This window comes from Eptesicus fuscus, chromosome 1 (assembly GCF_027574615.1).
Source record: "Eptesicus fuscus isolate TK198812 chromosome 1, DD_ASM_mEF_20220401, whole genome shotgun sequence".
NCBI classification, from domain to species: Eukaryota; Metazoa; Chordata; class Mammalia; order Chiroptera; family Vespertilionidae; genus Eptesicus; species Eptesicus fuscus.
Genome location: NC_072473.1, coordinates 68,696,823 through 68,723,960, shown reverse-complemented (window position 1 = coordinate 68,723,960; position 27,138 = coordinate 68,696,823).

Genomic DNA, 27,138 nt, shown 5'->3' with positions numbered 1-27,138 from the left:
AATTCTAAGTCTCTGGGGATTCTTCTCTGTTTACAGTCTGATTGACAATCAGTCTTGATTTGCCTCAGGCTATCAACCACAGGGTGGGGCCAGAGGTCTTCCAACAGGGTGGGGCAACTGCCTCCCCCCAGGCAAAAACTGCCTGCGTGGCAATGATCTGCCAGAAAAAAGCTTTCCTCCACAATATGAGGGAATGGATCAGCACAGGCCACAGGGCTCCAACTCCAGAGTCCCCAACCCTGGACTCTCCTCATATAGCTCCAGTCCACTCTGCCCTTCCTTTGCCAGAGCCCAAGGTGAGTGGCTGCAAACAGAATTTTGTGTGTTGTTCCTTTAAGAGGGTGCCTTCATTTCTATCCATTTCTCCCTGGCAGACTGAAACTTCCTCTTTTTCACAGCCAGATGTTATGTGGGCACTTTTCTCAGTCTGGTGCTCTGGGATAGGGGGGAAGCTTGAGGTTTAGCCTCCAAAGTTTTCAGTAGAAACCCCCCACTGCTGAGATATCCCTCCAGAACTTTAGCTGCTATCTGTGGGAGTCCAGCCAACCCTTTCACACTTCCACATTTCCTACCAGTTTCTATGTGGTCTTCTCTTTCTGTCCTTGGTTATCAGTGTTCTCTCCAGCTAGTCTTCAGTTGATTTTTCAAGATGTTTTTTCTGTATTTCAGTCATAATTCCAGTTTGGTCCTGGGAGAGAGTCAGTGTAGCTTCCATTTACTCTGCTGCTATTTTGGAATTCCACAAATAATTAAATAATTACATATTTTCAAATAATAGAAACCACAGGGGAAAAAAACAGATTTGAAAAAAAAAATACTATGAAGACTTTTAACAATGAAACTCAATGGGTAAGCTAAATAGCAGACTAAAACAAAGTGGAAGAGAGAATTATTGAATCATAAGATTGATAAGAGAAAATGCCCAGAACGTGTCATAGAAAGATAAAAGTATTGAAAATATAAAAGAGGTTTTTAAAAAGTAGAAGGTGGATTGGGAAACTATAATGTATCTAATAGCTCCAGAAGACATAAGCTAGAAAGATAGGAAGGTGCTTATCAAAGTTAAATAATTCTAAAATGTATATATTATTTTGGACAAACTTAAAAGTATGGCTTACCTTTGTATATGAATATTAAAATTTTGTAATTAATCACAATAGGATTAAGTAGATTTTTAACCACTATACCAAAATAAGAGGCTTATTTTTGTTCTATTTATAAAGTTTGCTTTGTTCTAAAGTTGCCAGAATGGAGTCATGAAGTGAGAATGGAGATCAGGGAGGCTAATTTATTATATCAGCATTGTTATTGTATAATCTTAGTTAAGTGTTTTAATTTTTCTGTACCTGAAACCAAGTTGCTCCTCTTGGCATCATTCAAATTGGATACTTATAATCAAAGAAAATTAGGGGCATCTTCTATGATCGCCAGATTTTACAAATAAACAAAGAGTCAAATAGTCAAATAATCAAGTGAAGAAAGATTACCAGCTAATATAAATGTTAATTAACCGAACGTACAGAATGTAACCAGAAACATTTACTGGAGGGCAACAAGGATTACTAATAGAATGCACAGCAGATACACAATTTTTAAATAAAACTGTGCATGTAAAATATTTTATACTTTGTTGATATGTTAACAGAGAATTTCATACTTCATCAAAAAGTCATTAAGACAATTATCAGGTCATTAGCGTACACTTTAAGTCTAGTCTTTGAAATCCTATGCTCTAAAGAATTCTTTTTGACAGTTTAGCTCTTAGCATATGCTGAGTCAGGATGAAATCTGCTCTATCTTTTAAACTCACCTAGCAGCTAGCCTTCAGAGACTGCTGAGGGAGTCTTTCTGGGGACCTTACAGGAAATTCGAGGAAATTATTTAACTATTTATGGCCTGTAGGTTCACTCAAGTTTCCTAAAGTGAAATCCTTATAATCTGTTACACCAGATTTCTGACATAGTGGGTCTATTGAATGACTATTTATTACTTCGAAAAATAAATTATTCATATTTTATAAATGCATGAAGTTATAAACAAAAAACCTTTATTATTTAATTGCCCATGTAGCTCAGATTAATATTTCTAAATCAACATAAATACATTATTCCAAAATTCCATCAGGTGTGTATACAATATTTTGAAACATTTTACAAAACTGTATATAATTTACAGACTGTTGTTTGCATATTGCACAAGATATCATAAATATATTGGAAATTTTTTTCATATCAATAAATACAGATACTTCTATTGAATAGCTGCTTATTATTGTGCTTTATGATTAAATTGTTCCATAATTTACTTAATGATTTTACTGCTGATGAATTTTTGGGTGACTTTCATTCTTATACCATTATGAATAATGCTGTAATATACAGCCTTATACATGATGCAATTTTACAAGTATATACATATATTCCCAGGTTATGAAGTATTCTCTAGGCCCAACAGATGGCAAGAAGTTTTGAAATATGTATGAGGAAATTATAAAAACATATTTGAAGCCCTGCATAAGAAAGGCTGATGTTTTTTATAGAGAAAGGAAGATGCACACACATTCAGGCCACAAAGCATTAAGCTAGAATTTCTATAATGTTTATGTGTGATTTTTGTAAAATTTCTTAGTGTGGTGTGAGAGATGAAACTTTACCTGTTATAGACCTTTTCCACTGAAATACTAAACCTAAAAAGCCTGCCCAACCAAAGAGATGGTACATGCTAACCTATATGAAGGGTGAATTTTGTATTTTCAAAAGACTGTTTTTGTATTTTCAAAGACTATATACAACAGTGGCATGGTGACAGTAAATAGTGCCTGTGGGAAATAAAAACAAACAAACAAACAAACAACAACAAAAACATTTACACCACCTTTTCCTTACTGAATGCTTCCTAAGTATCAGAATTCCCAAAGACTAAAACTGTCTTTAGGTTTTTCAGACATGTTGAGTGAACTATGCCTTCTCTAGCTCCCAACTTTCACCAAAAGAAGAATGCATGAGGCCAAAGTGGTAAAGAATTATAAATTTGTTAGATCATCTGGACAAGCAGATGACCTAATGAGCACCAAAATGGTGCCAGCACCCAGGGATGGGGAGTCAGAGATTTAAGGACTCTAGATGGGCTTTTTCTGGGTGGAGAATTTTCTGAGTGGGTCCTGAGGGGAAAGATAATGAGCGGTCTTAGCAAGTGGAATGTGGTCTAAGCAAAAGGGAATGTCGACTGTGAAGTCACCTAAAGGTCAGTTCCCAGGGGAGGGGATGTTGATTCAACTAATTGATCAGACCTAACATTCCAGCCTTTTTGTTTTATGGAATAGGGATGAAGGTCCTGTCTTCCATAGTTACTTCCTGCTGAGGGGGGGATGTCGAGATCATAGGGGGATGGACTTTGATTGTAGTCAGCTGGAACACTGTATAGATAACTCATGGCTGAAGTGAGGAGTTGCAACAGCATGATTTCCCTGAGAGACTGGTTGGTAAAGGCTGGAAAGTAACTGTTGAGTAACTTGGAAGGTAAAAGCTGGTCCTGAGGCTGCCACAGCATCACTTGTCTGGTTTTGCTGCTTTTCTGGGCCTAGAGCTGAAATACGGGTCTAGATGTTATCTTTAGGGAGGACTAGTGAATGATATGAAAGGGGAAGGGAGGTTACCCTGGGGGTGAGGTTCTTGTTTCCCCAGTTTTGCCCCTTGCTAGGCATCCTGAGCTTCCTGGCCCAGTGAGTTTCTATACCTGTACCTGGCCCATCGTCCTTGCTCTGGGAGTCAGAAGGATGGACAATGGGGCCTGGGGACAAAAAGAGGTTGTGATGGTGTCTAGGTGTGTTATTTCCTGAGTACAAGTAGGGCTTGTAACCTGGTGGAGACAAACTGTTCTATAATTTTAATATTATTGAGACAAAAGCTAGAACAACAAGAATTATGACAAATGGTCTGCCACCACAATAATTACCTGAGGCTTTGTTCTGGTAATGTAAGTTTGTGGGGCCTTGACTTCGGTGACCAGTCCAGGAGGTCTGGGAACTCCAAACTGGATCCAGAGGGCAGCCTTGTTGGACTGGCTGAGGTATGACCCTTGGAGGACCAGCGCTTTGTTTGGGGTTCATGAAAGTGGTGGCTAGGAGCCCAAAGGCCTTCTTCTGGGCCTCAGCCTTGGCCTGATCTCATCTTTGTTTTTAGATTTGGATCCTGGAATGTGGTCTTAGCAAGTGAAATGTGGTCTAAGCAAAAGGGAATGTCGGCTGTAAAGTTGCCTAAAGGTCAGTTCCCAGGGGATGGGATGTTGATTCAATTATTTGATCAGACCTAACACTTATTAATTCTGATTGTAATTTTCAAAGATTACTATTAGAAAAATCATAAAATAGATGAGACTGGGATTTGTTGATAATAGAATCCTAGCCAACTGTGACGGTATACTAAAAAATAGTAGCCAAAACATATTTGTTGAATATTTCAAAATAACATCATTTAAAAAATCTGAAAGGATATTGTGAGCAGGTAGTTTATTTCTGGAGGAATTATCTTTTTTTTTAAGTAAGGGCTTTTGAGTGAGAAGTGGTTTTGAAAAATTTTAAAATATGTATCACAAATTCTCTCAGCCTCCCAAGTACACCCTCAGGATACAAAGTAGGGACTCTTCATTTTCCGATTTAAAAGTTGGGCTACTTTAGTAATGAGAAAAGAGTTTGAAGAAGACTCTACCAGCCACTAGGAAAATTAGCTTATAAATGAGAGACAATTTTTAAGAGTCCCTTGATATTTTGGGGATCTGCAACTTGTCTTATTTTAGTCTGTACTTGAATGGGAATAGACTTCAGTTTGAAGAGATTATATTAGCTCTGACAAAAGTCCCCAGAACTCCTGATTTATGACACTCCTTTCCAACCACTCACTGAGCTGAAGATGACTTTGCTTGTTGGCCCAGCACACAACCAGTCCTGCATGACCTGGATAGTTTTAAAAAGCTGCCCACAATTTAGCATCTAGTGGTTCATGAGAAAACTTGCTGCTGTTAGGGAAAACTTGTTCAGCCTTGAAAAAAAACAAAACAAAAATAAAACAGGTAGGCCTGTGGATATGGCACTCCTCAAAAGCCTTGTGAGTAGAGGAAAGTATATCTTGTTTTTCTTTATGGGTATAGTATAATTCCTGATATTTCCTTTCTGTTATAGCTATAGATGTGTGTGAGATGTTGTAAATGAGACAAAAAGGCCCAAACCACCAGTGTATATTATCTTATTGCTTTTTTTGTTATTTGTCTATGTTAAGAAATATTCTGTCTCTTTTGCCTTTTCCATTAGCAGAGTTTCTAGTTGATTTAGTGGGTGATGATCATATGAATTGGTAATAGTCTGTGGCATTAATGTACAGATGAATTTGTCATATAACATTTGTTCCTGATGGTTTTATGCAGGTACTCCCACTGACTTCCTTTAACATGAATCAGATAAGTGTCACATGCTACATTAAAAGAAGAAACCTGCACTCCAGACTTCCTAGGTATTTTCCTTCATTTAAAGTCACATGAAACATACCCCATTTTTGTTAATGGAAAGCATGCCAAAAGACTATTACTAAAACACGATTGGCTGACACACAATTATCTTCCTGTAAATATGGAGTTTCCTCAAAAAATTAAAAATGGAACTCCCATTTGACCCAGTGATCCCACTTCTAGGACTATATCCCAAAAAACCAGAAACACTAATCAGAAAAGATATATGCACCCCTATGTTCATAGAACAATTTACAATACTAAGATTTGGAAACAACCTAAGTGCCCATCAGTAGATGAGTGGATTAAAAAACTGTGGTATGGGAGCATATCTCAATTTCTTGAGGTTCTGCTTCCCAGCATATGTAGACAGTTTGGCTCAAATAAACTCACAAAAATTCTTTACAGGTTTCAATGGTTTTTGTTTTTTTACGTTAACATTACTTGGTGTAGTCGTGGTAGGATTGCAAAGAAACTCACCCAGGACCATTCCTTGGACTTGGACTCGGTGCTAGAATCCAGCAAAGGGCCCATTGAGCCTGCCGGTTCTCTGCCCATTGGGTGAACATAGGTGAGTTGTCTCTTGGATCCAGGACCTTCCCTTTGCTTTGGTAGAGGGTCTGACTTTATTTGAGCTGTGTTTTAAAATCTTCGAGGTGGAACCAGGATTGACAGAGCCCCAGGTTAAGGGTTGACTGAACCCAGGCTAAGGCGGAACTGGAGAAAAAATGGGTAGCTGGTTTTGATTGTGGCTTTTCAATTGGAATTGCTGAGAGTTTGAGCAAAAATAACCTTCCCCGTATAAATGAGCTGAACTCATTCAGCTTCGAAGATAAAGGGGAAACATTTTTTTTTTTTTAGAATAGTCTGATTTTGGGGTGTTCTTAGGTGACTAAGAATCTTTGTGAAGGTGTCAGAAATGCAGGAGCCCTATAGGGAAGTCCGGATGCAACTGTAATTAACTAAATGGCTCATCTAGGGGGCCACTATAAGGCTTGGTCTGCCTGGGCCCCGAACCTTTCCTGTGGTTTTAGACAGCTGGGAGACAAACTGAGGCTGCATTTGAGCCACTACATAACATGTCTATAAAGTTTGCTCAGACTACAGATATCCAAAAATAATTAAAAAATTAAGCCTAATCAATGGACACAGACAACAGCGGGGAGAGGGCATGAATTGGAGGTGGGGATAATGAGGGAATAAGGACACATATGTAATACTTTAATCAATAAAGAAATTTTAAAAATTAGCATGGGAAATTGTGCCTCCAAGGCCAGAAGCTCCCAAGACCCCAGCCCTCATTTAATACTCCTGATAGGAAGCCTTTACTTGGAAGTACTTTACAGAAATGGGAAGATTTAACTAGAAAATATTAACTGAGAAATGGCCAAAAATGTGGTTTGTTTGGGGTACCTATGTTAATATTTTGTATGCAGAAATTAGAAAATGCTGGCTCTGAAATTAAACTGAATGAGTATATGGGAAGTATATCTTGATTTGGAAATTAGAAGCTTCTAAGGAAAAGCATAGAAAAAAATTTCTCCCAATAAGATGGAAATTAATAAAAAATTTTAGAGACTGTCTCAGAACTATTCTGAAGTTAGTAAATGTCTACACATTATTTTTCTCAGTAGGAAGCATGCCTCTGATTTATCTTCATAGAAGATTCCCCCAGACAAAGGGAGGTAGAGGCAACTAGAAAAGACCCCAATCCATTTTTTTTTTGAATAGTCCATTGGGGATATATTGAAATTCTAGAGAGGGCAGTTTCCAAACAGGGACAAAAGACACTGCTTTGGTGATTTTTAATGCTGAACATTCTCTGGTGTAAACTTTTATTGTGTTCTGCGCATCTGTATAAGAGTGTTGATGTTTTCGTATCTCTTTGTTGTTGTTTAATTTGTTTAAAGAAGAGGCAAGTCCCGCTTTGGGGAAGCCTAGTTATGTGTGGTGGGGTTGAAAGCGTGAGAGAGATTGCAAGAACGTCCCAGCAGCTGCCAAGAATTCTTAATCTTGGGGGCTCTTCTTGTGCTCCTTCTCAGGGTTCAGCCACCAGAAACAGCTAGTGAGATTTCTGTTTGCAGTGTAGTTTTGGCTTTCTATCTTTTAGGGATTTCGGTTTGCTCTTTCCTTGTTTATTGTGAGAATAAACAAATCATCTTTTCTGTCAAAGAATAGTTTAGACAACCTCCATTTTGGACTGTGTGACTTGGCAGCCGCCATGTTGGCCACATGGCTTGCTGCTCCCCTGGGGGTCACCATCTTGAAACAGCAAAGGCCAACCACTCCCTTTGAATTAGCCAATTGGGAAAGACCGTGCACCTGAGCTCCAATCAAGAGCAAGGGACAGGTCACGTGTGTTGTTAAGGCACTCTGCTTCAGAAAGGAACTTGCAAAGATTTAGGGCCAAGTTCAAACAGGAAACTTTCAGGGGTGTAGCATGTGTCCAGTCAGGGACACCGGGCAAGCCAAGAGTGATGATTCCCTGTGGGGGCATCTGCCAGTGATACTCTGGGTATTTGCGTTTCACATATTGGGAGTTTATGAGTTATTTTCAATGCTCAATACACTGCTTGCAATAAGCCATGTGCCTCATTTTAAAATATTACATATTATTCTTTATATGCTGAAATTATCATTGAATCTAAAGGTATACAAATTTTATATTATTCTCTATATCATTTTACAGGGATTATTACTTACCAAGAAATTGTTGTCTTGGAATGTTATATTTTATAGAAAAGCAAAGTTTTTTATCAAATCTATAACCATGCCACTTTAAAATTTTTGTCATTCGTGGACAGCTTTATTCTGATACATTTGTAGGTATATTATATGTTTAGAAAAATCCATGAAAAGGACTCGGATTTACTCTAAATTGCAGGCTTCTAAGCAGATCATATTTTTGAACTGGATGAAGATTTATAGAACTTCAAGGAATAACTGAATTCAAAAACTACTGGCAAATAATCAGGATAAGCAAAAATAACTATGGGACTAAATGAATTGAGGATAATTATTCTTACGACTCTGTTTAAAATATTTTTGACTTTAAATCTTTTGTTTCCCAAAAATAAGGAAAAGAAAAGAGCAGACATTCTGCATTGTAGGAACTAACAAATTGGTAACAGATTCATTTTACAGTGCGCTCCTGGGAGATGAAGATTTCAAAGATCATGGCTTACAACCAGGAAATTTGGTGTTTTGGAAAAGACACCAAATAAAAGACTCTCTCCAACCTCATTGGAGGGGACCTTACCAGGCATTACTAACTAACCCATGTGCAGCTGAACTTAAAGGAGTTAGCTCACAGATTCACATTTCTCATTAAAAAAATAAAAAGGCACCTAACTGTGAATGGACATCTACGCCCATCTGTGACACCCATCTCCATCTGCAGCAGAGATCAAAGACTTTCCAAGGATGAGAAGTCACTGACCACAGAGGCAGACAGCTATCCCAAGACGACGTCAACAAGGCCTGTATGCTCACAAACTGATATTGCTTGAACCTTGTTTTTATATTATCTGATTGTTATTGATTGAATGTACATAAAATGATTTTCATATTATTATTATCCTTATGGTTCCCTAGTGGAAACAATATCTACCACCCCAGATCTCCTCCCTTATTAGATATGAAAAATTTCACTTGGATACCTGCTAATCTTTCCCACCTACTACACAATGATGTTCTGATTATCAGGTATGATAGTGAAATTAATGCTTTGTTAGCCACACATTGGTCTTCTCCTACTATCAATATAAGTGTTGGTTGTTGTTTTTTCTGGCTATATCTACTATAAAGACCCCACCTTAGGCAAATACCTCCAAGAATACCTCCCTGATAATTCCACTGGTAGAATTGTATATGGATCTAATCTGGATGAATATTGTATAGCTATAGAGATGGGTGATGAATAGCTAAGAAAAACACCTGGATATGATGGCCAAAGGCTTGCAGCAGCCTGTCCTATATGTCATAGTATATCTTGTTCTCAGACTCACCAACCATGCTCTTATGGCTGGATGTCTGTGAAACAAGAAAGAAATCAATGGATCCCATTTCAGAAATTATTGGGATCACTTGGTGGGTAGATATGTCTATAATTACCCCACTGTCCTTGCGTCCTGGATGCTTGTGAGAAGCCATATGGAATATTCAAACTCTAGCTCATTTGGGGGTCACCTTCACCCATTTAACTATGGCTTAGGAAACTCAACATTTTTGGGTCCACTCAGTCTACCCTAACTGCTCCCAAGCCATAACTACCCAGTGGCAACAACATTCCTGGTGGAACCAACAACATTGGCCCCCCTAAAAGAATCAAAAGGGGAATACTTGGAGGAGTAGGGGCTGGCCTTGGAACAAGCTGAACTTGCATCTAATGAAGAACGTCATTCATTAGAAAAATATTTTTATCTCAAATAGGTCATATAGAGGGAATGCTATTTCAGGAAGAAGGAAAAGGGGTGGCAAGCAGCATAGAAACACAATAAAGCCTTAGTTTCATGGATACAACAGACTATAAAAACTCATGCACAAACCCAACAATGGGAACGTGCCTGTGCCCTTAACTCAACTGGGCCTGTTGTCTATGCTAATGAAAATGGAATCTGAAGTGGCTATGAAACAATGGCCAACTATAATGGCTGCAGAAGCCCAGGCCAGACACTTATGGGACTCATATGGTTGCCCAGGAATTTGGAAAATTTTGAATGGGAAATTCGATCTATGACATTGTGATTTAAAATCCCAAGTGCCAGTTAAATCCTAAGCTTAAATTCTCAGTAGTTAAACTGGCTGGCATCCTCAATAATACTAGAATACTTCCAAAGGGAAGTAGATGGGCCATATTGAAAAATAATAAACAATGTGAACCCATCCTACTGTCTTATTGTGAAAATTGGAAAGGTGAATGGTTATGCCCCCAATCCATATGGAACACTGAATTCACCCAGTCCTGGCCTATTGTATCTACCCCAACGAATGACAATATATGGTGTATGGGAAAGGGACATTTTTGCTGGAAAGAGTTAAAAAAAAAACTCTTCTATTATATTAAGCAATTTTTACTGTAATGTCACCAAGTTTACATTAAATAATACTAGAATATGGTATAATACTGAAATTATAGGCAGAATGACTGCCTGATTTTCATAAAATCTGTGATAATATTGATACTGAAAAACCAATGTAATGGGAAATTGAACTCCTCCCCATGAAGTCATTTCTATGGAAACTAACTGGCCAGAAGAAAATTAGAGCTTCTAGATAATGAAACAGTAGAGAGTCTTAATTCATCTGGCCAAACATATCATAAGGTACAACTGACAGTGGATGAAGGAGGAAAACATATAATTAGCTTAATAAAAAATTATGATAATACATGTGAAGGGTTTTTCAGTTGGCTGGGATGCTTGTTCCCCTCAGACTTTTCCTTGTCTAGTATTAGACATTTTCTGTTCCTAATCAATGTTATTGGTTTAGTATTGTTACTTTTGTTCCTAGTATGCAAATGTTATACTAGATGCAGAAAAACAAAACTTGACAAACAGCAAAAAGACTCGGATCATGATGGCTCAAAAATTATAAATGACCCAGAATGCTTTTTAACAAGGACATATAGGATCTGACTGCCTCCCATTTAGCTGCCCTTTTTGAATAATAATAATTCGATCTTAAATGCCACCTAAGGTTACAGTCTTGCCCCATCCCCAGTGGTCCACCTGTTCAGCAAGACATGCTGACACTGAGACATCCTAGGAATGAGCCTTCCTAGCACTGTGGGACTCCATTATCCAACCAAAAGGTTGGTCATCCTTGCATCTTTTGGATTGATTTATCACCAAAAGGGGGATGTGTGGATGAAAGGGGCCACATGCTGACCTGACAAGCTCAGGGGAGGCCTGCATAGCAGACTTGCAAACTCAGAGACCTAATGTAAGCATAAAGGATGGTCTGAAATGAAACTTTAACTAAACACAGTTATGGTGGGCAGTTACATCCTAGGCCAGTATCTTCACTGACAAGGTCAACCTTTACCTTAAGTGAGCCTATCTGTCTTTTTGCATCTATGATAACATACCCTTGAAATGTCTGGGTAATTTGTAACTTCCCTTTTTCTGGAGCCCCTGGGGCACAACCAAATGTGGTGGGCTCCAGGACAGATACCACAAATTTCTTCATTATCATGTTAATTGTTCCTGCACCCACCTAAGTATGTGTCCATCATTTTACTTTTTATCCAATCCCAGGGGTTTCTCCTGTTTTGCTTTATCCCACCTCCTTAATCTATCACCAATGAATTTCATGTAAACCACCTACGTCCCTCTTTTGATTGCAATGTATAAATACAAATGTAACCCGCAATTCTCCAGAGCATATCTCAATTCGTTGAGGTTCTGCTTCCCGGCATATGTCAACAGTTTGGCTCAAAGAAACTCACACAAATTCAAAACAAAAACAAAAAACTGTGGTACATCTACACAATAGAATACTGTGCCACTGTAAAAAAAGAAGGAACTTTTACCATTTGCAACAGCATGGATGTAACTGGAGAGCATTATGCTAAGTGAAATAAGCCAGTCAGAGAAAGATAAATATCACATAATCTCACTTATATGTGGGATACAATGATCAACATAAACTGATGAACAAAAATAGATCCAGAAACAAATGGCAGGGGAGGTAGGGGGGGGGAGGTTAGAGAGTAATCAAAGGACTTGTATGCATGCATATTAGCATAACCAATGGACACAGACACTGGGGTGGTGGGGGCAAAAAAAAATTTTAATTTTAAAAGACTTGAAAATCAGGCTAGCCCTAGCTAGTTTGGCTCAGTGAATAGAGCATCAGCCTGCGGACTGAAGAGTCATGGGTTTGATTCTGGTCAAGGGCACATGCACATGTCTGGGTTGTGGGCTTGCTCCCCAGTGAGGGGCATACAGGAGGCAGCTGATTGATGATTCTTTCTTATCATTGATGTTTCTATCTCTCTCTCCCTCTGCCTTCCTGTCTGAAATCAATACAAATATATATTTTTAAAAAATATGAGGTTGAACAAAGAGAAATATTACATCTTGTGGAAGTGCTATAACACAAATAAGCTTTTTTTTCCTCAAGAATCTGAAATGTTAAGCCAATTCATACATGGGAATAATGCAATAATCAGTCACTAACAGGGCTTTCTTCTTTACTAGACCATTTGGAGATTGACATAAGAATTCAGGCACACTATGCAGAATTAAAGAACACAGTCGAAATATTAATCACATGAAAAAATAAAGGATTTTCATTTTGGGTAAATAACATGCCCATATATTTTAATTTAAATTTGGTGTTGATTTATTAATGCACTTATTTTATTTTTATAATTGTGTCCATGTACCTATTCAGTAATTTTTAAATCAATTAGGCACTTGCGCCTCAGGGTATAAATAGAGGAGTTAGCATAAATATAGCCAATCCTATAAAATGCCACTGCAATCTGTAAATATGTATTATAATTCCTTATGCAGCCCATGTTCTCAAAAGTGAAGTAAGACAAAAAAAAAATGCTTAATACATGATCCTTGCATAGACCTATTTCCAAAGAAGACATACAAATGGCCAACAGTTATGTCTTGAAAAGGTGCTCAAATTCACTAGTAATCAGAGAAATGCAAAAGCAAACCAAATGAGATACTCCTTCATTCCTTTTAAATGGTTATAATAAAAAAGACACAAAATAAGTGTTGGCAAGGATGTGAAGAAAGATCCTTGTGTGCTGTTGGTGGGAATGTAAATTGGTGCAACCATTATGTAAAACAATATGGAGGTTCCTCAAAAACTTAAAAATACAAGTACCATATAATCCAGCAATTCCACTACTGGGTACTTATCTAAAGAAAATGAAATCACTCTCATGAAAAGATATTTGCACCCTCAAATTAATTTCAGTATTATTTACAATAGCCATGACATGGAACATAAAAAAAACACACACTTAAGTTTCCATTGATGAATAAATGGATAAAGAAAATGTGACATATACAGGATGGGGCAAAAATAGGTTTAAATTTGTTCATATGAAAAATTATACAATAATTAAGTAATAATACAAGAATAAACTATGTTTTGCATACAACTGTAAACCTACTTTTCCCCACCCTGTATACATACATGTATATATATACATATACAATGCTATATTATTCAACCATCAAAAGGAAATCCTGTCATTTATGACAACATGGATGGACCGTGAGAGCATTATGCTAAGTGAAGTAAGTCAGACAAAGAAAGACAAATCCTTCAGGATCTCACTTATAGGAGGGATATTAAAAAACACACACACACCAAACATAGATACTGAGAATAGATTGTTGGTTGCCAAAAGTGGAGAGTGGGGAGTTGGTGAAATGGGTGAAGGTGGTCAAAAGGTATACACTTCTATTATAAGATAAATAAGTTCTGGGAATGTAATGAACAACATAATGACTATAGTTAATAATACTGTATTTGAATGTTACTAATAGAATGGGTCTTAAAAGTACTCATCACTAGAACCATGTAACCATGTGTAGGAATGGATGCTATGCTAACTAAACTTTATATATATATATATATATATATATATATATATATATATATATATATATATATATCATTATTATGTGCATCTAATACCAATACATTATATGTCAATTATATGGTTATTTTAAAAAATAGACATAGTTCTTAACCAGTAAACATATCAAATATATCAAGTGACTACAAATTTTTTTAGAGTTTATGAAATATTTTATCCTATTTTTGCCTCTTTTTCTAAATGTAAATTTCAAAGTTGTTTTATCCTGTCATCCCATCAAGGAATACATGGTTCAAAATTAAAACACATCTTAAAGATTATATAAAGATTAGAAAAATGTTGCATTAGCCCAGGAGGCCTAATGTGACTATTCTGTGGAAAAGTATAAACTGCTCTTTTCCTGAGATGTAAAGCTGGGGCATCTTAACCAAATTATAAAAAAGCAGGAGGATAAAATGCTGTATTATTTTTCCAATGAACATTATTTGAAACTATTTTTAGATCTAATTCCAGATAAATCTAACCAGATTTAGAATTTACTAAGACATAAGTATATCATATATGTATCTCCATAGACATTCAGAGTGTTTCAAATACAGTAGATCCATTAGGGCTCCAGGGGCTGATATGTGGTGCAAAATTGGCTGTGTTTTATAACTATGGTTTCAATTACTGTTTTTTCATCAGCCACAGAAATTACTTTGTATTTCATTTTATGTTCTCCTTGGATATATATTTTAAGTAAAATGTTGCTTATAAATTTGAAATTATGTCAATATGCTAACTAGAATCATGCTGTTAACAATTAGGGTATCTTTCATAGATATGTGGTCTGATTAAAAGTTAAGTTAGTAGCCATTTCATTTGTAAAGATCTTGCTCAGAAAAAATACACTCAAAACCCAATTGGTTTCAAAGAAAAAATATACCAAAAATTGAAAAAATTTTAAAAGGAGTATATCAAAGTTTGTTTTGGTGTAGGGTATAGAACTAAAACAGTTTACATGAGAGGCTAATGTGGAATCTGCTATTCAAAAAGTTTAAAAAGTAATTGGGTACTTGCTCTTGAGAAGCAATGCCATACTTGAGGGCGTATCTATCTCTTTATGCATATATGGCAATTTTTCCAAGCAAATCCTCCTTGTGGTAAGACTCTACATCGTTGTTTCTTGGATTGTTATAGCTAACAGTAGTTAAGGTCTTATAGCTCTACCTCTGTACTTTTTTGTTCTTAGTCTCATTCACTGTTAGCATCTTTTGATCATCCTAAAATCTATTCTGTCTTCCCCCATCATCTGTGAAACTGGAACAGGGAGGTATTTAGGATGGTGGAGGAGGCAGAAAGACACTTGTCAATTCTCCCATCATACTTTTAATAAGACTCTGTTTTGAGATGACTCTATTTTAATTTTCTACCCTTCTGGAATCTTATTAAATGAGTACAAATGGTTAAATAAGTATGTTAATCTATTTCTATAACACCCAATGAATATGCAGCCAGGATTAGTTCATTTACACAAGTTCAGATATTCTAAGGATCTTACCTTTTTGCTAATAGCTGTTTATGTAAGAGATTTAATTTCTGCTCAATTACCTAAATTTATTTTATTCATTTCCCTATATAAATATTTAATAAGGAAATGAAATAATTTGTTTGCCAGTTTTATTCATCATTTATTTCAAAATGTCTTCATTTACTGGCAAAAATGTCTTTACATATACCCTTGTCTTTATTGTTGTAGTAGTGTTGCTATTCAATATTTATTAATGATATATATTACACTGTGTGCAATACAAACACATATAAAGACAAGTCCTTGCTTTTGTGGCTATTACACAAATTGATGGGATGGTAGAGAAAATTGTTATTCCATAAGTTGCATTTGGACTTAATTGTGGTGGATAAAAGGATCCAGAGGTGAACTTTCTGATAATTTTATATAATTAACTTTATTACACATTTTAAGCTCCTTTGTTTGACTAGGTTTCCTTCCCTTTTCTTATTTAAGTAATAAAAAAATATATATTTTTATTATTGCTTTTAATGTATACTTAGAAATATGATAGCAAAATACTAAACCATAAGCATTGATAGAAAAATCTGGGTTCAAATTCTGGCTTTACCACTATGGACTTTGTGGATTGGGTAGTTACTTAATCTCCACAAGTCTTTTTTGCCTATAAAATAGAAATATATATCTCTTGCAGGGATATTGTGTAAATATAATAGAATATCATGTATAGAATACCCAGAGACATAGAAGCATAGAATAGAATGTGGACTCTCAGAGGGAAGGCAGGGGGTGTGAGGTGTAGAGGGTGTGAGGGGGAAGAGATCAACCATGCATAACCCATGGACACAGATAATAGGGTGGTGAAGGCGTGGGGTGGGGGTGGGGGTGAGCTAGAAGGGGTCAATGGGAGGGGAAAGGGGACATATGTGATAATTTCAACAATAAAAATCAAAAAATAAAATAATGATAATAAATCATGGTAAATAATTTTCACATGTTAAATAGTTTTTCATCTGCTACCTTATTTTAGTTTTTATTGTGTTACTAGGGTCCCAGTGCATGAAATTCATGCACGTGTGCAGTCCTTAGGCCTGGCAAGCAATCAAAGTGTGAGCATCTGGCATGGAAGGGCAGGTCCCAGCTGACTTCTGGGCCCTGGGCAGCATCTGGGCCTCCAGGCCCCTGTGCGCCCTCCTCAGCCTGAGTCATGGCACCCGAGTCCCCAAGCAGAGATGCAGTGAGCACGGCTGAACGCCGTGGGCTGGGGCACAGTGTGGACCTCTGGGACAGAGGCTTTGGCCTGCTCACCTGGAAGATGCCATGCAGGTGCTGGGCAGGCTTCTCGCAGGAGCCCAGCACCTGAGTGTGGGGCCTTCCCTGGCATGCGAGCCCTGGCATCCTAGGGGAGGAAAGCAGAGGGAGTGAGAGTGAGCTCAGAGGACACCCTGCATTCTTACCATACCTCTGTCCCCGTCACCCCCTCCCCCAGGTAGCCAATGAGAGGCTCAGTGCACTGTCCATGCCCTCCATGTTCCGCGCCGCCCTCTGGTGGTCAGCGCATGTCATAGCAATCTGTCAAACTCTTGGTCTCCAGGCAGAACTCCTAGTGGAAAGACTGCCCAAGGGGACAATTTGCATAATAGGCTTTTATTATATAGGATAGGAAAAATAAAACAGTGATTAATAGCATTAAAAAAGAAACTGTAAGTGGGTACATAAAATCAATTGGTGATAGTTATGGAGCCAGAAAAAGCAAAGTGGGGAAACTTCTGGGATTGGATCAAAAGTAAAAAGATAAACACCTACATATTTTACAGAGATGGGTACAAGATAGTTAACAGTCAAAATTAACAGGCTAACAATAATAATGAGAGGATTTGTGGTCCCTGCTCTGGTGTATTAGTTGTGCTCTGAGGTGTCTGGAAAAAGGGAAGTTACCCTGATCTTCCAAAGGTATGCTATGGTAGATGCAAAAGACAATAGACAGGCTTAATTAAAGTAAAGACTGACTTTTGTCAGGGAAGATTCTAGCATGGGACATGACTACCTGCCATAAACTGCTTTTAGTTTAAAAGTTTTAATTTCAGACCATCCTTTGTAGTTACTTTAGGTCTCTTAGTCTGTACCTTGAAGGTCTCCCCTGAGCTTGTCAGGTTTGTTATGTGATCCATTTTTATCCACACTTTGATGCTTGCTTCTTATAAGTGGTTGATTAGGTATTTTTAAATAGTTCATACCATGGACTATCAGTGTTCTTTATACTACTGAAAATAGAATTATTAACATATTTAAATTAGATCAGAGATGCTATCATTATAATAATCTGAGTATTATTTAACAGGAAAGTAATAAAGGAAAGACTAGATAATATAGGCATGCCATTTATATAGCTTTGCTAAAAAGCTGCATTTATAAGCCAGTCAGAGAAAGACAAGTATCACATGACCTCATGGATATGTGGAATCTAATGAACAAAATAAACTGATGAATAAAATAGATTCACAGTCATAGAAGCATGGAACACACTGTGGAATCTCAGAGGGAAGGTGGGGGTGGGTGGGGGGTGGGTGGGTGGGTGGGAGGGTGTAAGGAGATTAACCAAAGAACTTGTATGCATATATGTATAACTCATGGACACAGACAATAGTGTGTGTCCATGAGTTATAGGCCTGGGACAGGGGATGAGTGTGGGTTAGAAGGGGACAATGGGGAAAAAGGAGACATCTGTAATACTTTCAAAAATAAAGATTTTTTAAAATTAAAAAGCTGGATTTAATACTCTCCAAGTCTGTTCCCCACAGATTGATAGGAGGAGTGACTGGACAAAGGCAGGTTAGACACATGCCCAGTAAGGTCTGAGTGACAGGGAAAGTGCCTATATGTTTGTCAGTCAGGCCTGTGAACAAATTAGTGGCTAAGATGGCCGTGGCCATGCAAGCCCAGGAAACCTGAATATTTAAACTTCCAGACAAAGGAGCACACTCTCTTTCCTGCTTGCCTGTGTTTCTGTGACTCCTGTAGCAGGGACATGCTCCCCTGTGCCCATGTAGCTCATGGCCATGTGGAACTCCATAAAAGGACTAACGGACTTTAATTAGCTTGGATGCTAAACTAAACCTGACTAAAACCTTAAAATGAAGCTTTCGACACTGGCCTTCCTTTTGTCTCTACTGGAACCCCAGTTGCACCTCTTTCAGGACTGGTTTAAGGGGCATGGGACTTTGCAACCAGAGGACTGTAACTCCATGCAAAGAAAGCCTTTTACCACATATTATTCTCTTGTGAGGGCTTCTGAAAATTCTTATTTCAGTAGTATCCCAAGAACCTCATGCCCATTCATGTCTGAGACATCTGGTCCATCAATTACTCCAAAAGAGAGACAATTCCAGAAACATCAGAACTATTTCAGAAAATACATCCTTAAAATTTCATTCCTTTGGAACCACTCTCTATTAGTCAGGGTTCTCCAGAGAAACAGAAATAATGGGATACATATATGTGTGTGTATATATGTGTTTGTGTGTATGTATATATGTAGACATATATATATAATAGTAATTAGCTCACATGATTATGTGTTAACATAAGAAACATTCAAACCTGTAAATAATTTTTGTGAGTTGATTTGAGCCAAACTGTTGACAACTGCAGGGAAGCAGAATCTCAAGGTACTGAGATAACCCTCTGGAGAATGGCAGTTTTTCAACTATTTTTATAAGTTACATTAAAGGAGAAGACTTAAGTGGGTTGCATGAAATCCATTGGTGATAGATAGGGAGGTGGGAGAAAGCAAAGTGGGGAAACCTCTGGGGTTGGGTAAAAAGTAAAATGATAGACACATGCTTCTTTTACATAAGTGGGTATAGGATAGGTAACAGTTGACAATTAACACAATAACAGTAACAATGAATGAATTTGTGGTCTCTGCCCTGGCACCCTAACACATTGATGTGGTTGAGCCCTGAGGGGTCCAGAAAAAGGGAAGTTACAAGTTACCCTGACATTCCAAAGGTATGTTATCCTAGATGCAAAAAGATAATAGGCTCAGTTAAGATTATAGTTACTAGCTTAGGACATGACTACCCACCAAAGACTGCTTTTTAATTTAAAAAAGTTTTCATTGCAATCTATCTTTTGTGGTTACTTTAAGTCTCTGAGTTTGCAAGGCTGCCATGCAGGCCTTCCCTAAGTTAGTTAGGCTAGCATGTGGCCCCTTTTTGTCCACATATGTATGTCAAGAAGTCTACAATCTGCTGTCTGCAAACGGAAGAATCAGGAAAACTGTTAGTGTAATTCATTCTGAATCTGAAGTTCTGAGGAACTGGAGAGCCAATAGTATAAGTTTCAGTCTGAGTCAAAAGGCCCACAAATCAAGAGCCTGTGGTTTAAGTTTCATCTGAGTCCAAGAGCCTCAGGACTAGGAGTGTTAATATCTGAGACAAAAAAAAAAAAAAGAAAAAAAAAAAGTGTCCCAGCCCAAGGGGAAAAGAAAACAAATTTGTCTTTTCTCTGACTTTTTTTTTCTATCTGGGCCTTCATCTGATTGAATGATGCCTATCCATATTGTTGAGGGAAATCTTTCTTACTCCATGTACAGACTGAAATGTTAATCTCTTCCTGAAACACTCAACAGACACATCCAGAAGTAGTGTTTTACTTTACATCTGAGCATCACTTAGCCTATTGATGTTGAGACATAAATGTAACCATCACACTGGGTCATATGGTAGCTATGTAATTTTTTTTATCACCATACTGTTTTTTCAAATTGACTGCATCATTTTATATACCCACCAGCAATGCACAAGGGTTCCAATTTTTCTGCATCCATGCCAACACATGTCATTGTTTTTATTTTCTAGTAGCCATACTAAAGAGTAAAACAAATGGTATCTAATTGTGATTTTAATTTTCAATTTCCTAAAAATTAGTAATATTGAACATAATTTCATGAACTTAGTGGCCATGTATATAACATCTTTGGAGAGTCTACTTCCCATTATTGAAAAGAGTTGTTTTTTATTTTTTTATTTTTGAGCTTTAAGAGTTCTTTTCATATTATGGGTATAAATTCATTATTTTATATAATAAAAGGCTAATATGAAAATTGTCCCCTCTGGAGTTTGACTGGGAGACCAGGAGTTCGATCGCTAGCTATGATGTGCTCTGACCACCAGGGGGCAGCGTGGAACATGGCGGGTGACCAATGGTGACTGTAGGGCGCTGAGGGAGAGAAGGAAAAAGGAGGCGGGGAGGCCTGGAGGCGGGGCACCTGATTGGCCTTAATCGCCACCCAGGCCTAGGGACCCTACTCTGGCACAAATTTCATACACCAAGCCACTAGTTAGATATATGAATTGCAAATATGTTCTCCCACTCTTAGGGTTGCCTTTTACTTTATCATTTGAGTGTTTCTTTCTTTTCAATATTTTGGAAAGGTTTGAGGGTTGTTATTAATTCTTTTTAAAATATTTGTTAGAGATAAATAATAGTTTAGAGAGAACCAAGATGGCAGTATAGATAAATGCCTGTACTCTCCATCAATATTACAACTAAAATTTAGAACAATCATCATTCAGAACCACCTGAAATCTGGCTGATGGAAGTCCTATAACTAGAGAAATAAAAAAAAAAAAAGCATATTGAGACTGGTAGGAAGGGTAGAGATGCAGAATGGGCTGGTCCTACACCAACATGTGGCATTTTTTAATCAGGAGGAATAGCTTGGTTGTAGAGGACTCTAGTGAAGAGCAAGGGGTCTCAGCACCACATCAGACCCCTCAGCCCAGGGTTCCAGAGTTGGGAAAAGAAGTCCTTATAAATTAGGGATATAAAAACCAGCAGGGATAGTGTCTGAGTGACACCAAAGCTGCTGCCATCCCAAGCAGTTCCTCTTAAAGGGCCAGCATGACTTACCTAGACTTACTCCCTCTGAGCTCCAGTGCTAGAAAAGCGGATTGAGGTGATCCATGGACATACATGGAAGAATTTGATTGTATGTCATTAGGTCAAGAACTTAGGGCAGCTTTCTACTAGACAAGGATGCTCACAGGGTTCATTGTTTCTATGCTGAGACCTCCCCCATTGCAGAGCTGACTGGCAGCTATATCTAAATCTCCATAAATCTGGTTCATAGTCTTTTCTCCTCCCTGGTGATTCTTTGAGACCCTGCCACATCCAATTTCCAGCCCCACCCGAGCTGTGTGCTGAGGCTTTTCTATAGGAATGGCCTGCCCTAGCTTAGACTTTGCTAAAATCTCTCAAACAAGCAGCAGTTGTAATCAGCATGTCCCATACTTATCAATAAGAGGTCCAAGACCTGACACTATCTCTAACCTGCCTTGCTTCACAGCTGGGCCTTGCCTAGGTACTTCTAAGCCCAATACAAGTAGCAACATCCGCAGATCTCTTTGTAGTCTATGCCAGGTGGCCCCAGGCAGTGGCCAACTTTGAACCTCCTGGGATGCCCCAGAGCCAATGTACCTGGTGGACAGTTTCAGACCATACCAGATTACAACTCTACACATTCATGAGCAACACACTCAAGGGGCAGACTCAGTGAGCACCAAAACCCCACTGCAGCAAGTCCTGCTCCATAAGGGTGTCTCCTGAACAGCAGCACTTTAGCTGTAGTCAGGCCTGGAGGTCAATTCCTGCAAGTGTTGAAAATAGCAATCAAGGCTCAACTACAATAATACTGTACACAGAGCCCATACAGGGGCACACCTAGAGTGCCCAGCTCAAGTGACTGGGAAGGCTGACCTACTGGACCCTACAGGATGCCTGCTAAACAAGCCATTCTACAAATTCCAGGAGACATAGCAGCTCTACATGATATATAGAAATAAAAAATGGGAAACAGACAAAATACAGAGACAAAGGAACATGTCAAAAATGAAAGAATGGAATAAATCTCCAGATGAAGAACGAAATGGAAGAAGAAAAAAAACTACTGAAATAACATTCAAAACAATGGTTATAACAAAGCTCAAGGATCTTAATGAGAGCTTAAGGGGCTTAGTGAGAATTTCAAAGACATTAAAAAAAGATCAGTCAGAAATTAATCATATACCAACTGAAATAAAGAATAATTTATAGGGATTCAACAGTAGAGTAGAAGATTCCAAGAATCAAATCAACAATTTGGAATATGAACAAGAAAAAAATCACCCAAAAAGAATAGAGTCCAAAACTATGAATATAGTGTAAGGAGCCTCTGGGACAACTATAAGCATACCAACATTCACATTATGTGGGTGCCAGAAGGAGAAGAGATAGAGCAAGCCATTAAAAACCTATTTGAAGAAATAACGACAGAAAACATCCCCTACCTGGTGAAAGAAATAGGTTTACAAGTCCAGGAAGTGCAAAGAATGCCAAACAGGAGGAACCCAAAGAGGCCCACACTAAGACACATCATGGTTAAAATGCCAAATGTTAAAGACAAAGATAAAATCTTTAATGCAGCAAAAGAAAAACAGTTATCTACAACAGAGGAACCACATGACTGTGAGCTGATTTCTCACCAGAAACATTGCAGGCTAGAAGAGAGTGGCAAGAAATATTCAGAGTGATGAATAGCAAGGACCTGCAACCAAGATTACTCTACCCAACAAAGCTATAATTTAGACTTGAAGGTCAGATAAAGAGCTTCCCAAACAAGGAAAAGCTAAGGAGTTCATCACCACCAAAGCAGTATTACATGAAATGTTGAAGGGTATTATTTAAGAAGAAGAAGAAGAAGAAGAAGAAGAAGAAGAAGAAGAAGAAGAAGAAGAAGAAGAAGAAGAAGAAGGAGGAGGAGGAGGAGGAGGAGGAGGAGGAGGAGGAGGAGGAGGAGGAGGAGGTGGAGGAGGAGGAAGAGGAGGAGGAGGAGGAGGAGGAGGAGAAGGAGAAGGAGAAGAAGGTTTAAAAGGCAAATAATAACATGGCGATAAATATGTGTCTATCAGCAATTGAATCTAAAAATCAAAATAAATGAGCAAGGAATCTAATCAACAAAATAAACTCATGTATAAAATAGAACCAGAGGCATGGAAACATGGAACAGACTGGTGAATCTAAGAGGGAAGCCTTCCTTTTACTCTTTTCCTATTATATAATAACTAGAGGCCCAGTGCACAAATACATTCATGATCAGGGCTGGGGAGGGACATGGGAGGTTGGTCAGCCAGGGAAGGACCGTGGGAGGGCTCCAGGGAGGGACTGCGAGAGGGCTCCAGGGCATGTCCAGCCCGTCTCACTCAGTCCTGATCAGCTGGATCCCAGCAGCAAGCTAAACTACCAGTCAGACCATCTGCCCCCTGGTGGTCAGTGCACTTCATAGCAACTGGTTCACTGGTCGACTGACTGCTCCCTGGTGGTCAGTGAATGTCATAGCAAGCAGTTGAGCAGCTGTAGCATATCATTAGCATATTATGCTTTGATTGGTTGAACAGCCTACCAGACGACCAGACACTTAGCATATTAGACTTTTATTATATAGGATGAGATTATTAGGTTGTACATTTCCACAATTTTTCCATTACTGTTAAGTTATCCAATTGGTTGGCATATTATTGTTTGTGGTAGTTTCTTATGAGCCTTTGTACTTCTGTGGCCTCCCTTGTTATGTCTCCTATTTCATTTCTGAATTAGTTTATTTGAGTCTTTTCTCCTTTTTTCTTATTTTGTCTAATGTTTGTCAGTTGTATCTTTTAAAACAAAAACAGCTCTTAGTTTTGTTAGTCTTTTCTTCTTTTCGTCTTTTTAAAATTTTTAAATCTTTATTGTTGAAAATATTACATATGTCCCCTTTATTCTCTCATTGACCTCTTATAACCCACCTCCGCTCTCTGCTCCAGGCCTTTATTACACTATTGTCTGTGTTCATGGGTTATGAATATATGCATACCAGTTCTTTGATTGGTCTTTTCCCACCCACCCACCCACTCCCACCTTCCCTCTGAGATTAGATTCAACAATTTGTTTCATGTTTCCATATCTCTGGATATATTTTGTTCAATGGTTTATTTTGTTCATTAGATTCCACATATGGTTGAAAGCATGTGATACTTGTATTTCTCTGATTGGCTTATTTTGCTTAGCATAATACTCTCGTTATTCTTTTCTATTTAGTTTATAGTGTTAATATATTTATTCTCCGATCTTTATTTTATCCCTTCTTTTTTACTTTGGGATTACTTTTTAATTCCATTAATTTCTATAGTTGTTTCTACTGATTGATTATTCTCCTAGTTAGGATATACTTTTCTGTTTATTTGCATGCCTTTTATTGTTTTAATGGATGGCTGACATTGTAAACTCTACATTGCTGGGTGCTGGGTTTTGTTATATTCCTTAAATAGTGTCAGATTTTGTTTTGTTTTGCAGGTAAGTTCTTAAGGTTACTTTAATCTCTTTAAGCTTTGCCTTTTATTTTTGCTATGCATAACATTTGTATCATTTAGTCTAGAGCTAATTTAGCCCCCATACTAAGATTTTACCTCTCTAAGCACTATACTTGGTGCCACATGATATTTTCTGTACTTTTCTCTCTGTGTGGTCAAAGTATAAATTATTCTCAGATTCTTTGTGAATGCTGAGAATTGTTCAGCCTAATGTTTATGATGATTCTTCCTATGGCTTTAAGTAGTTTCTTTCTCATGCATGCACAGAGCAGTATGTAACCAAAGACTCATGGGGACCTTTTGGAAATTTTCAGTTTTCTCCCTTTCTTAAGCAGTTCCCTTTTCTCTAATACTCTGTCCTCCAAAATATAGTCACCTTGACCCAACTGAACTCTTAGCCCCTACTTTTCAATGTACTGAGTTTTCTGTGCTATATTTAACTTCCTATTCCCCATGTTGCTTTGTGAAAACTTCCTTTAGTTGATCATAAGGTTCACCTCCACTGTTTTCAAGTATCATTTCCATATACTGGTTGGTGTCTATTACAACAATTATATATATAACTAGAGGTTCAGCCTGCACCCTCTCCAATCTGGAACCCCTCAGGGGATGTCTGATTGCTGGACATCCCTCTCACAATCCTGGACTGCTGGATCCTAACTGCTCACCTGCCTGCCTGCCAGATCGAGCCTAACTGCCCCCCCTGCCAGCCTGATCACCCCTAACTGCCTCTGCCTGCCGGCCTGATCACCCCTAACTGCCCCTCCCTGCTGGCCTGGTTGCCCCATGCAGCCTGCTGTTCAGTCATTTGCTCATCCCTCACTAACCCCGCCCCCCCCCCCCCGGATGGCCTTGTTGGCCCATGCAGCTTGCTGTTCTGTTGTCCATCTGGTTGTTTCGGTTGTGATGGCCACTGGTTTTTTATATATTAAGATGTTTTTCCCCTCCAACTTCTCATGTTAAGGCAGGAGGCAACGTTTAATAGGTTCCCAGGCATATATATATTTAATATAACTTTGCTGTTATATTAAATATAACAGTCTTTTGAGGAAATTTAAATGGTCTTATTCACCTTTGCGTTCATAATCACTATAGTTGGTATTAAATCTGTACTTTTTGAAGGGATGAATGAGAAGGTAGATATATTTTATTAATTTCTGCTTTATTTTAATTAATTATGATTTTTCCCTTGTTTTTCCTCTCCCCTAGCTTAACCTTCAGCAAAACATCCCATATCACTCAAAGTACTAGAGGGCTTATACTAACATTTCTTCCTGCCTTGAACTATCTCTGATTAACTATTTTATCTCCTGAAACTGTTTGCAAAGCAAATTTTCCAACTTCATCATTTTCTTAAAATAATATTTTAAATTAATTCATTAATTTATTATTTTTCAATTTCAGTTTGCATTAAGTATTATTTTATATTAGTTTCAGGTGCACAGGACCAGTGGTTAGAAAATTATATACTTTACAAAGTGTTCCCCCTGACCTTTTCTGTACCCACATGGCAAAATACATAGATTTTATATTACTAGAGGCCCGCGCCCGGTACATGAATTCATGCATGGCTGGGGTCCAGACAGCCTGCCCAGATGAGGCGGATCAGGGCCAGGAGGGTGGGGGGAAAGGGACATGGGAGGTTGACTGGCTGGCTCCATCCCTGATTGGGGTGGGGGGGTGGGGGGGGGGTTGATTGGGGTTGGGGCTGGCCAGAGGGAGGGGCTACAGGAAGTTGGGCATGCCGATTGAGGCCCTGATTGGGCCAGTTGGCCTCCACAGTGCACGTCATAGCAATTGGTCATTCTGGTCATTCTGGTCACTTGGCTTTTATATATATACTGGAGGCATGGTGCACGAAATTCGTGCATGGGGGGTGTCTCTCCACCCAGCCTGCACCCTCTCCAATCTGGGATGCCTCGAGGGATGTCTGACTGCCTATTTAGGCCCAGTGGGATCAGGCCTAAACGGGAAGTGGGACATACCTCTCACAATCCAGGACTGCTGGCTCCCAACCGCTCGCCTGCCTGTCAGCCGGATTGCCCCTAACCACTTCTGCCTCCCAGCCTGATCAACCCCTAAATACTCCCCTGACAGCCCGAGCGATGCCTAACTGCTCCCCTGCCAGCCCGGTTTCCCCTAACTGCCCTCCCCTGCTGGCCTGG